The sequence below is a fragment of the Adiantum capillus-veneris genome, chromosome 10 (assembly GCF_014529385.1).
Source record: "Adiantum capillus-veneris isolate H3 chromosome 10, ASM1452938v2, whole genome shotgun sequence".
NCBI lineage: Eukaryota > Viridiplantae > Streptophyta > Polypodiopsida > Polypodiales > Pteridaceae > Adiantum > Adiantum capillus-veneris.
Window position 1 is genome coordinate 94183362 of NC_140940.1, and position 14189 is coordinate 94197550.

The window sequence follows — 14189 nt, forward strand, 5'->3', positions numbered from 1 at the left end:
TAAACATCAAAAAACCTACTTACTCGCGACCATGTCAACCGATTGGGCGTATGCTTTGCTAGTCAACACTTGATTATGTGTTCCATAATCAAAGTATGTCCGATGTACCTTGGTAAACCCTGATTTGTAATCACACATAACTAATGTAATATTGTACTGGCTGATCTTATGGCCCTTGCATTGTCGATATCATATATGCTACCTTGTGTCCATGCTCAAAGTCAAGATAGATTCTAAAGAAAATTGAGTTTGCTGATCCGTCACCTTGTCGAGTGGACGCCATATTGGAAGAACAAAATTCTGACTCCATGATCCCCACCATGCCTTGCATGGAGTCCATAGGAGTTTTGTGTTTTCACAAATATCCGACATTCTTCATGCCTTGCATAGAAAATTTATGCATGCCTTGCATCATCTCCCCACAAGCCGGAGTCAAGATGATGACTATGTACCTCATAGCTTTCCACCTTTGTAACTTTGTAGCTCGAGAGAGATGGGTAGGAAATGGCCCGCGGGCACACTCCCTTGTGTTGTTTTTTCTTTTAAAAACTATGGAACCCCAAAGGGTTTGAGCCCTCAAGTGAAAAAGGACACTTTTTTTTGCATATCAGTGATGGCGACAGTGCAAACGAAGGTGGGGAGAGCTTTAGTTCTCGCTACAGACTGCGAGGATCAAGGCTACTATGTTGAACCTTCTCCCCCTCATCAACGCAAGTTTAACAAGCCCAACAACACGATGTTTTGCGACTATTGTCTAGCGCTCTTATCCCCTGCTAGGTGGCCATATCCATGGCAATTTGTCTTCGTCTTGGCTGCCTCTATTGTGGAGGAGATCACTCCCATAGCTTTGTTTGCTCAGATTCCTTGACCCAAGGGACCATGTCCACACCATACGACATGAGAGAGAGAGAGAGAGAGAGAGAGAGAGAGAGAGAGAGAGAGAGAGAGAGAGACCACACATGCACCATGCAAAGCCCTCCATGCCTTGCTACCCTCCTCCCCTCTCCCCTTAGCCCTAATAACACCGCAATATCAGGGGAAATGCCATGAGAATTCCTATAAGTACTAGAATTCCTAGCCCTAGTCTATTCTTAGAATCCTCCATACACACCATGTAGTTAGGGCCTTGGCCTAGGTCTGTGACCCCCTGGTTTTCCCTTGGCCTTACATATTTCTTCAAGGCTTTTGGCACAATGTACTGGGAGTTCATCTCTCATATATTTGGTAAAATTGGGTTTGGGCCAAGAATGAGGAAATATATCTATCTACTTGGGGAAGGATCATACTCAAGGCTGCTTACAAATGAAAAATTATAAAATGCCTTTGAAAAGATCATTGAGATAGGGTTGTCCCATAATCCCTCTTATGTATGATGTTGCCTCATATCCCTTTTTTACCTACTTGGATAAGTTCGCTAAAGACCTTGGCTAAAGACCAAGTCTTGCAGGGTCTTCTGCTCTCCAACAAACAAATAATGGGGCAGGGTTATGCAGATGGCACATTTATGTTCGTAAAGGCTAACAATGTAAATGTCAACAGAGCTATTGATTTTCTGGAACTGTTCTCAACTGCATCTAGGCTAGACTACTTGTACAATATTTAGTCATTAAAGTTATCCTATTGGAGTCCATGTGTCTTAGAAAAGCTTGTAGGAATGGATCCTAGATAGGGTGTATCAGAAAATAGCTTCCTAGCACTGTAAGCAGTGGCCTTTGCATGTTAGAGTCAAAAATAATTTTGAGCATTTTGATCCCTTAAGTCCTCTACTTTCTCCCACTCATTCATTGGTCCAAGGCTTAGTTTCAAAAATTTAACTCAATCGTAGCTATGTTTTTGTGGGGAAAGAATAAATCCTCATCTGCTTTGATCGCCTAGTGAACTCAACCCTGACATCATGGGGGATTGGGCATATTAGAACTTGACACCTATGTAGTGGCTAGGAGGGCAACATTAGTAGAGTATGTGTTGGAAAGAAACAGAGATTGGGTTGAATATATTTGGTTTGCAGTTGAACATCCTGTTGTATATTTTCACGGCACTAAGACTTTGCCTACATGGGAGAAATTGTTCTCTGATGTTATAATTAAAAGTGGGTATGATGTCTCTACTATGCTTATTAAATTTTGGAAGATGGTTGCCTCTAAGCTCATTTGGTAGGGGCGAGCGAAGTATTTTGGGAATTCCATAGGCCAAGAATCATTGTATTGGAGTTTTGTTTTTCACAAACCTCCTGCTTTGGTGTTAGGGAAAAAAGCTCTTCATATGTACAAAAAAGGGTCAAGCTTTATTGATCAAGGGGTGGACTCTCCGGGAATTGCTCTTCCCTTTTTGCACATGAGAAGAAGGTACAAGCTTAAAAAGTCATCTAAAGCATGTATCAATGGGAAACAAGTGCCAATCAATCAAGACATAGATGCAAGAGACAAGGACTGGGTTTTGCCCAAATGCTCAATGCATTGGTGGACAGACTGCATGGGGAATTAAAGTGACTAGATACAATATCAACATTTGCATTCATTAAGACAGAAGATGAAGGGATGCATAGATGTTTACACTCCTTTAGAATTTGGTTCTTATCGTTCATATGAACTATTAGAATACTTTTATGTATGAAAAGTATAGAATCTTCAGGTCTTCTATCACTTTGAACTTAATCAATGATAGAATGAATGAAGATGCGTTGACTTTGACACCACAGGAGCTAAGTATGAAAGCCCTAGTGGACATACTGTAACAATATGATTCAATTTCACAGGGGGAGAGAGAGAGAGAGAGAATCCAAAAATCTTCGTTCTTTATTTATACATAAAAAAACGAAGGGAAAAAAAAAAGAGCAGGCCCGCTTCTTCATGCATGACAATGATGATGTGGCCCATAATGAAGGAGAGGATGTAGCGTATGCACAAGAGGGAGTGGGGAAGGGCGGGAGCTGTACATCAGGAGACCGGGGAGTAGATATGGGAGACGGGAAAGACCGGAGTGGGCCGACTTCAGGAGTAGTCGATTGGAGGTGGAGTGGGGTAGTCGAGATCAGGAGTATCGATTGGAGATGGAGTGGGGTAGTCGAGATCAGGATTATCGATTGGAGGTGGAGTGGGGTAGTCGAGATCAGGAGGAGTGGGGCGGCCTCGGAGGGGTGGCCCGGAAGCAGGCGGACATAGACGCCAAGCTTCATCCCCTCGTCACAATGGTCGGCGTGGCCACATGTGAAGTGGTAGATTCCTGCTTGCTGCAGGGGGCCGAAGATGGTGTGGCCTCTTTCGTCCATGAAGAGAGGGGGCCGCTCCTTGGTGGCGTTAACGTTGCACAAGGCCCAGTCAAGTGGGCTCAAGAGCAGCACGTTGTGGAGCTGTGGATTATACTCAAACACTGCACACACAAAAACACACACACACATAAGCTGAGCTCTCTCTCTCTATCTCTCTCTCTCTCTCTCTCTCTCTCTCTCTCTCTCTCTCTCTCTACTTACGCAGGGTGTCGCCCACATGGATATGGTGCTCAAGCGTCCAGGCCGTGAAGTTGGTGCGGAGACTCCATCCGTTCTCGTTGCCTACGCGGTGCTGTACTCCTGCGCTCCCACTCGCCACCATAAACGCAGCCACCACTATGACTCCAATGAGCACACCTGCGTTCGTCATTTTTGAATCACCTTTGCAATTGCCTTCTCATCCTTTATATACTTACCTTGCTTTCAGTCGCTCAACTTTAGGTTATGGGGTGACCTTTCCAATTACCTTTGAAAAACAAGATTTTCAAAAAGGTTGAAGTAGCCTTTCTAACTTTAGCTAATAAGGTCGCACACATTTTTTATAAATGGGAAATTGGGAATCAACAAATATTCATTTTAGTCCCCATCCGCACTAGCACTAATAATTCGGGTGCATCCGCACGGCGGGGGTAGAACCCCTGCCAGTCTTCATCAGTTTTGTCGCGTACGCCAACTCCTGCCAGTGCAAAGCAGACCTTTAACCAGACGAGGCGGGGATAGCCAATTTGTTTTCTAACTCTGTCGATTTTGGCAAAGTTGAGCCTTTAGATCCTCGTTTGTTGACGATAGTGGGCTGGGGTTCCACCCCTCGAGTGTGGATCCGCCCTTCGAGTGTCAATCTAGGGCATCTCATGTTATTTCAAGACAAGGGCCTTCCAAATCCATCAAAATTAAAAAAGGAGGAAGCGTATTGTTGATCTTCAAAAAAGGTGTGAAGTAAGATCACACATTCATAACTACATTTTGCAAGAAAATTGCAATATTACACAGCACGATCTCACGTTGTTGTCTTCTGGCACGCTTATAATGTGAAAACAAAATGTTCACCTCACTTTTAATGTCTTCTGCTATGTAGGACCAAATGTGACAATTAATGTACATAATGTCCAATATGCGACAACTGTTGCCATGGTTGTAGTCGTGTACATGTCTTACTCGGGTGGGGAGGCCTTGGACATGGCACTATTGCGTGTTTTATCGCATTAGAATATGTCCAATTTGGAAATGTACATACAGTACTCCACTTCGACCCAGATGCTATGGCATACACTTGTACAATCTCCAAGGCCTTTCTAATTACCTCTAGGCATGCTTTGGAGAAAAGTAGGGAGTCATCTGCAAATTGCTTCACGAGCAGTTGGTTGTTGTTTGGTAGAGAGAGCCCTTGAATCTTCCTTCTTGCAGTAACACTATCTTCAGGTAAATCCAATAGCGAACATTAGAGGGGCCAGTGGACAACCCTATTTGATTGATCTTTTGACTGCAAATGCTCCCACTATTCTCTCATTAAATAGGAGCTCATAGTGGCTACCAACACCAAGTAAGCCTACTAGCCGACACATCCGCGACCCAGTGGGCTAGAGGATGAGATCCAATAGCGAACATCAATGCGATTGTAGTGCAAGTTTTCCACAATTTAAGGAATTTTTTCCAGCTCGTTTGGGCTTTTTGTGGGGAAAAAGGATATTTTTTGGCTTAAAATGACAAAAAATGGTCAACAATGGCTCAAAAGGCCACATCATAGACATTTCCATGAATATGACAGTTGGAGTAACATTTTAGAAGAGGAATACCATCTCATTTAGCCTCTCTATGAAGGGATACTTCTTCTATGGAGTCCCTAGTGCAGTAGTGCATTGTTCTAACCCCATGTTTGAGCGTACGAGGGTTCCACTTAGGTTTTCTTCTCTTCAAAAAGGTGTGTAAGTTTGTCTATGAAAGTGTTGAAGCTTCCATAAAATGTCCTTGACGAAGAATTCAAGATGCAAGAAAGGGTTTTAATAGGGCAAACATACATTGTATTTGTGCAATTGGGAGTGAGACTACACCCAATCATCACAAACACAAGAGTTTCGAGTTGATCTTGGTTCTCTTTTAGAGTAAAGCTTTCATGGCTGGAGTTTTGTTCTTTTTTGGTGTGTCTTTTTCTTCAAATCTTTTGTGACTCGTTTAATTTTGTTGCGAACTCTCACAATCGAAGGCCAACCGCACTAGGCACTTCTCGACAATGTCTAAAGCACACTTGCTAGAAGCATCATTGTCATGTCATGCAAGCCGTGGACACGTATTAAAGGATACGATTTGATACCTCTATGATTTAAAAGATCCATTAGTATATGCACAAATTCACACTTAAGAGGTCCACAGACAAATGAGCATAATCCATTAGGAAGGAAATGGGATCTAAGGGAGCCTCTTTATTTGCCATGGGTTAAAAAGGAGATTATGAAAGGGGAAAATGGGTGGATGCCATGTGGACTAAAATGGTGGGTATGGAAGGGCCTAAAAGTAAGTGGTCAAAATTGTACTCAACTTTTCTCTAAATAGTTGAGTAAAACCCAATCCTTCCTCTCTCTAGTGGCTCCCAATTCCTCCCCCCTCTCTCCTAAAAGGGGGTCCCTCCAAAAATGTGTTGATCATTCCCTCCCTCTCTCTCTACTATACCATCTCTCACTTCTCTTCAATACACCTTGTACGTTGCTTCTGTTTCCTCCCCTAATTTTTCTCTCCCAAAAGCTCTGCAACAGAAGTTTGAACCTCCTTTCCCTCCTCAAGCTTACTGCATTCTCCTCAAGAATGCTACATTCTGCTCAAGCTGAAGCTTTCCATTTTTCCATGAACCTCACTAAACACCTCTACCTAAAGCTAAAGATCTACAATATTTCTGCTAGATCATCCCTCTTTCTTTTCTCAACAAGTTTCCTGCTCCTTCTCCATTCAGCTCTCTAGATAGGATCTACTTCCCTCTCAAGCTTTGCAACATTATCTTCCTCATTGAGCCAAAAAACAGGTTGAGTAGTACAGCAGTAAGTGGCATCAATCGTCTTTGTGTACCATCAAGAATCTTGCTCTTTATACAGTTGAGAACCGGAATGTGCAGTTTTCACAAAGTCTATTATTTAGCTAACCCAAATTATTTTCTCATATTGAACTAATCATTTAATGTGGGAAAGTAAATGCGAACAAGAATTAGAATATAGACATGTGCTTTTAGATCTAGCTTAGCACGAGACCAAAGGAAGAGAAGGCAACATGTGAAAAATGGAGATGGTCTATCAAAAAGCAATGACCAGATAATGGAGTTTAAAAGACCTTATGGTTAGCTTCATTAAAGACCTCCAAAGGTTAGTGTTAAAAGTCCTTATACATAGGACCTTTAGGTATTTTAGACCTTAAACAAGCTAAGCATGTGCTTGAGGTGCTTGTCGTGCTTGATGACTAATTAGGTGCTTGAGGTGCCTGTCATTCTTTCTGGCTAATGTGCTTGCGGGGCATGACTAAGGTTCTTAAGGGGTGAGGTGTTCCAAAGTCAACCTAGATCCCTACACAAGGGGATACAAGCCCTACAAGTAGGAACACACATACTCACTCACTCAAGGAAAGCCCAAGACAAAAGAGGCAACAAGCACACATGTCAAGCTCCCCCCATGTTGCCCTCATAAGGCGCCTAAAGCCTATTGGTTGGTCTCTAAAGGGGTCAAATGATAATTTAGTTTGTTTAATTAAATGTTTAAGCATTATTCAAGCTCTCTCTCTCGAAGGGGAAAGGAGGAAACTTGTCCAAAGTCTACCTCTATTGCTTGAAATGACCTAGGCTTGTGATTGGGTGGGCTTGACATGAGCCAATGAGCTTCAAGCATGATCTAGAAGGAGGGGTCGACCCAAGCAAGGAGGGGGTGTGCTTTCAATACATACACCCTCACACACACTCTCTTGGTTTGAATCAAGAACTTCATCTCCTTCTCCAAGCTTGCTAGGAACTTGAGAACCTACACCAACACTTCTTGGCTATGGAATGCAAATCCAACCAAGAGCCATGATCCAAAGCAAACTCTTTCCATCTTCTTCATCTCCACTACTATGCTACTATGCTAGTAGTCATCATTTTTGTCATCTAAGACAACTCCTCTCAAGCTTTTCAACATTATCTTTCTCATTAAGCCAAAAACTAGGTTAAGCAGTATAGCAGTAAGTGGCATCAATCATCTTTGTGTACCATCAAGAATCTTGGTCTTTATACAGCTGAGAACATGGATGGGCATTGTCATAAAATCTAATACTTAACTAACCCAAACGATCTTCTCATATTGAACTGATCATTTGATGTGGGAAAATAAATGGGAACAAGAGTTAGAATATAGACATGTGCTTTTAGATCTAGCTCAGCATGAGACCAAAGGGAGAGAAGGAAATATGTCCAAAAGGGAGATGGTATATCAAAGAGAAATGACCAGATAATGGAGTTTAAAAGACCTTAGGGTTAGCTTCATTAAATACCTCCAAAGGTTAGTGTTAAAAGTCCTTAGACCTAGGACCTTAAGGTATTCTAGGGCTTAATTAAATGTTAAAGCATTATTCAAGCTCTTTCTCTCAAAGGGGAAAGGAGGAAACTTGTCCAAAGTCTACCTCTATTTCTTGAAATGACCTAGGCTTGTGATTGTGTAGGCTTGACATGATCCAATGAGCTTCAAGCATGAGCTAGAACTAGGGGTCGACCAAAGCAAGGAGGGGGTGTGATTGCAAGATATACACCCTCTCACACACTCTCTTGGTGTGAAGCAATAATTTTGTCTCCTTAGCCAATCTTGTTGAGAAGTTGAGAGCCTACACCAACACTTCTTGGCTATGGAATGAAAATGCAACCAAGAGCCATGCTCCAAAGCAAAATCTTTCCATCTTATTCATCTCCACTACTATGCTACTATGCTATGCTAAGCCACAAGATTAATACAAGGGAGGAGACTATTTATTTCTCCTATGTTACTTCTTCTTACTCTTCCCTTCCCTCACTCCTTGCTAGATCTCTTCACCTTTGAAGGTGTTTGAGGCCTTGGGATTGAGGCTGGGGATATGTTAACACTAGTTTGGTACCAAAAAGGACACTACAGTATCCTTTTTGGGTGTTTTGCAAATAATTCTAGCAACTTTGTCGTGGATCATTTGACCAACTCCTTTCTAAGGGGTTTTACATACAAGATGAGAGTATTATTAGAAAAACCAAAAAAGCTAAATGGCCTTTACATAAAACCTCTCAAGTATCACATGGTATAAAACATTGATCTGCATTTTATGCATACATAATTTTCTTTCGTAAAAAAATCATTTGAATGAATTGTGAATTTGTAAGACCTCTTTCCAAGTTAGCGAATGATAGATGATCAACTATCACTTCAAGAAAAATAATTTTCACGTATGAAAAATTTATTTTTTATGCTTACACTCACCAAAACAGCAAATCCAAAAACGCATATGGCTCTTCAAGTCGACATTGATACATATGGTATACATGTCACAATGGAGAACAAGTTAAGAATCTTAGCTTATGACTAAGAAAAACAATTCACCATTTGTTTACAAAATTGCCTTACATGTGAGAATCCCTGCAAAGTGGTTATCAACAAGTTGCTCTTGCAAACGAATCATAAACTGAAACCGATTTACATTTTTTTTTCCATGCAAACACTTCCAAATTATGTACACATTTGCAAAAACAGAATCCGACATGCCCTAAAACAATGCATGCCACCACTTCCAACCATGTATAGTAGCCTCTAAACTGTACCCAGATCCCAAGACCATACTATCAAATACATCACAACCTGCTTTGTTCTTGTTATATACTAGATGGCTATGTTTGGACAAGTAAGTGCAACTCTATGACCACTTCCAATCTACCTCAATACTTCACCACTTTGCATACCATAGACATTGGAAGCAAAAAATTGTATTTTCATCCATCCAACTACATGCAAGCAGATGTTGGGGTCAGTCCAACTTGGGCGATCATCCATGTGCGAACCTCTTATTGTAAATCCTTTATAAGGCTTAATAAAACCATGCAAATCAAGAAGAACCACGCTCACGGTGCTCAATATGTAGCAACTGCAAATCCAAAAAGTTTTCCATGTTAGTCATGTAAGTACCTGTAGCACCATGCTCTTGTTCGGTCAAATACATCAAGAGATTGACTGATGTAAAACACCTATCAAAGAACACATGATGAACTTTTTATTTCAAATCTTTTGCAAACATAGGTTCAACATTATATGAAAGCTCTACACAAGGCAATTTGTCATACAAACGAAAGGAATAATTATACCCAGTCTCAGAATCATATAAGTTCCATAACTAGATCCCAACCTTGTGAGGCTTCTTGGGATTATATACCCTACATGGATTCAACTTACGTTTAGACGGTATAATCCTCTCATCAACAGTCACATTTTATCCACAATTGAATTGCAATTGAAACATTGCATTCAACCTTTCCTCTAATGGCAAGACTTGTCATAGCTTATGCTCTCACAATCTCTGAATTGACCTTTGAGAGTTGTCTCTTACATGCAAGAAATGCTTTATCTGTTGGTACTCAGTTTGCCCCATTTTCTCAGCATAGTCTAGATAATGCATGACACCACAAGTTTCCCCTTTCCAATAAATAATTCTTGTCTGGCATATACTCCAAAGCCATGCCAAGAGAGGCACCAAGAAATTGCAGAAAATAGTGCAGAAAATAGAAACAAACCCGTTAGACTTGTTCTTTCTTTTCCAATGCATATCTATTTGTCTCACCCACAATCATGTCAATCAAGTCTAACGGGAACAATGCTATAAAAGGCTGAATTTCTGTGAGCTCTCTTGGTACTTTTCCCAAGTCTAGACCTCCAATATCTACAAATGTGGGAAGCACTCTAAATGTACCTTCAAGTTTGACATGCATCTTATCACCACTCTTCCTTGAAGGCATAGTCACATTAGACCAATTGGACTCATCATCACTGTCCCGCAAGACCGGCCCTTTGGCCTCCAAAAGCTCATCCTTGCATTCATTTTCTTCTCCCATAGATCCATGATCATCACAAGAATCACCTGCTTCATGGATACTTGATTTCTAACCTTTTGTATCAAGCGTCTTTTGCACTTTTCCACGCTTTTTGAGAAGCTTCTAGCCCTTGCCATGAGCATGACTACTCTCTACATCACCATAAGCATCATGAATTTATTGCATGATTCCTCTCAGCCTTTCTAGATGCATCATGAGTGTCCACATTCACATTATTAGCACAACCATCAAAAGAAAATCAGCATGTTGGGCCTTTGTATGCCCTCTACCCACGATGAAAGGCTTTGGAGGTCGACCTCTCTTACATGATGTAGGAGGTTCACCTACAACAGGCATAGTTGCAATAGAAGCAAATGTAGACAATCAAGGGGCTTCCTCATTTCTTTCTTCCACATGCGCATAAAATGCATGCATAGTAAGCGTATCATCCATAGCGTCCATAACATGCATCAAATGGGCATCACCACAAGCTGTATCAATTGCATCAAGGACAATAGGCATCTCTACACAAGGTAATACATTGTCTCTCTGATTTTCCCTCTTTTGACATCACAAAGATATGGCCAAGGAGAGATCATCATCGACATCAAATGCAGTACGCATATCAAGCATGGTTTTCTCCTTAGATACAATGTACATGCGTATAGAGTCCCATGACAACATGTAGGCGGTCTCATCACCATCAAAAATGCATTTGAACAATCCTTTGCATGAGTTATATGACACAATCTTTTCCTTGTACTGCTTGGTCTCCCAATCAAGAGGGGGAGCTCTTTTTTCCCATTCAACACCAAATCCCATGGCAAGGTAGAGAAGCTCTCGTCCCTCTAAAGTGAGGCAAAATGCATTGGAAGGTAGCCATGTTAGCAAGGATGAGGTCACCGTGGCATGGAGAAAAATTTGTGGGCGAGCAGGACACCCAGAGGAGGATTACCGAGTGATGTTTTACCTGTGTGCTGTGTTGCAGGTTTCGGATTGGTTTTTTATTTTGCTCAAGAAATTCAAATTTCAACATGATAAGGCTTTACTTTCACTTACAATGCTTCTAAGATCCAAAGATCTTGTGCGTTCAATTGCCATGGAGATCCAATGGCAGGCATCACTTCAGCCCCAAGGTGAGAGTTGCATAGCCATGCAAGGTCGCCGATGAAAAACATGAGCACATAGATCTTGATTTTTTAACCCACTAGCACTCACCATTTGACCCAAACCAAAATTTCATGATATTCTTGGAGTCATACTCTAAACCTACATAATGTTTTATGGGAAAATTGGCTAAAAGTGTGCATTTTTAAAAAAGGACAAAATTCATGTGCTCACAGGAAACTTTAGTGTCTTAGGACACTTGAGTGTCCAATTACAGGACTAGTTTTCCTGCTTTTGCAAGATAGTTAAGGGCATAATTTTGGTGTATGAAGTCAACCATCTTCATTGCACCAATGAGGTCTCAAGGAACACAAGATTGTATTGTACCAAGTCTATCTTTATGGGGGAATCTATAATACAAAATCCTTTTGGAGGGGGGACCGGCTCCACATAAATTCGGACCTCAACTGTTGTCAATTTCTCTACTCCTTTCTCTCTCTCTTTTACAAGTATTGTTCATGCCAAGCTAATTAGCTGTAGTGTTCATCTTGCTACCTTTAATCATTTACTCTTCTTATGCTCTTTAAGAATTCTCTTAAAGGAAATGCTCACTATTGTTATTTCAATTTCTTCTACAGTCAATGTTATAGCCATGTTCCATTACATTGTTATCACAGCTATTGGTTTTTATTTTCTTCCTTAAGAAGAGAGGTCCTTAAGTTTTCCATGAAAGGTTGGACATGTTCATTGCAAGAGGGTAAGTGGGACATGGATCTATTAGCTTGGTTGAAAAAGACTTAGTTTGAGGTATGTTGTTGGGAGCTATAGACTTAATAATGGATTCTTTTCAGACTTGCCTTCATATTAACCATTATTGAGGTACTAGCAAGCTCAACAAGAACCATAACCAATCGAGCAATGTTAGACCCTATCCATTACTCTTTGCAATCAAAGTCTCTAAACCACGGGTGTGGTTGCTTGAGAGCTAATTTTCAAAGGTAAAGAAGAGTAGCAACTAAGGTTTTCAAGGGCACCAAAGCACAAACTAACATATACACAAGTTTAATTAGCGTGGTTGACAATAATAAAGAGAGTAGAATGAATATTGACAATCTTGATTTTGCACATGAAGGTGCTACCGATGATGCACCAATGTTTGTGAACTATCTTGTTCCTGGGTTGCAACAAGCTATGGCGGCAGCCATGCCTTACAAGCCAAAGTTACTCAACAACTTCGTGCTTATGGGATTTGTCTACCTCTCCAAGAAGAGTGAGATCTTAGGAAGCCTCCTGTTGAGACTTCAAAAATAAGACTGATACTAGTCTTTGTTACCCAATAACTCCCTCCTATGACACCACACAACACATTGTTCAAATCTTCTTGTGCAATCATTCAATGTCTCTCTTTTCTTTTATTTAAAGCTTTAAATTTGAGAGATAGTGTTCTGTTTGATTCCCATTTTCAAGAATACTACCACAAACCTACTTCCCAATGTGGGTAGGTCAGTGATTGTTTATCTCTCTATCTTTTAAAAACATTTAAATTCTTTTCTTTCAACCGTCAACCCAAATCCATCATACTAGGTTTTACAATATACACGTGGTAGTGATGTGTGTGAACACACTTAGGACCTCCGGGGAATTTTTCCCTTCACTAGGAGGTTTTTCCCCCATGCATTGTATATACGCCCATCACTCTAGGGCCAACTTATCTTTCAATTGCACACTAAGTAATATACTCTTTATTATGTGCCTTGAGCTTCCCTCATCTTCTCCAAGTTGTTTCCATTTCCGTGAAACCCTAGTTCTAACAATTGGCATCAGAGCAGGTTGCATCCTCTTGAGCTCAGTCACCAGCATCGCCCACACACTCCTACTCAATTTTGTAGATTTTAGTGAGCATAAATTTTTTATTCAAGCTCACTTTAGCCTCCGTTTCCACTACAAGCAATACTGTGTAAGCAATTTTGTCCTTTTGTGCAAAATTTTGTGAGTGTTGTTTTTTGCATAACAGGTCTCTTACAAACTTCTTTGGGTTGTGTTGCATAGTACACATTAGTCCCACGTCAATTCTCCTCTTTTCACGTAGTTTTCAATTAGGTGCATTCATTTTCCACGGTTGACAACAACACAAATGTGTTCAAGATCTTTGCTACTGAGGTAAATTGGATGTGGACAACTACTCAATATGGGCTTACATGATGCAACATGTTTTTGTGTCAAAGGGAGTGTGGAATGTTGTACAGGGCATTGATGTACATCCCTGGGTTGTTGCTACGAGAGTTGTTTTGCCTATGAGTGGGCAAGCTCATTGCGATGTAAGAGATGTGTACGTTGATGCATTGATTGCATAATATGTGGATTGCACTATCACTCCTCACATTTGTTCAACTAAATCTGCAAAAAAGGGCTTGAGATATTTTGGTTGGTCTTTATGCAAGCCGCAATGAGGCCAAAATTGCATTTCTACGTAAAAATCTAGAGTCAAAGATTATGCATGAGGAAGATGAAATGGACACTTTCCTTGCTCGTATTAAGGATATCAATGAGTAACTTATTTCTATGATTGAAGTCATTTCTGATAGTTCCCTGATGCAGACTATTCTTGATGCTTTGTTTGCTTCTTACCATACTTTTGCTAGTACTTGGAGGCTTATGACCCAAAGAAATTCTAAAGCTATCAAGTTTGATGCATTATGCACATTGTTGTTGCACAGGAAAATAGGGCTAAACAGTGTGCTATTGAGTAGGCCTTTATAGTTGGGGTAAAGG

The 14189-nt window shown here is 40.8% G+C and overlaps 2 pseudogenes; both read right to left on the reverse strand.

The window, feature by feature from the left end:
• Nucleotides 1-2990: 2990 nt before the first annotated feature.
• LOC147449267 (uncharacterized) lies at nt 2991-3268 on the reverse strand (annotated as a pseudogene).
• A 6233-nt stretch (nt 3269-9501) lies between these two features.
• LOC147449268 (uncharacterized) lies at nt 9502-10772 on the reverse strand (annotated as a pseudogene).
• Nucleotides 10773-14189: the final 3417 nt, after the last annotated feature.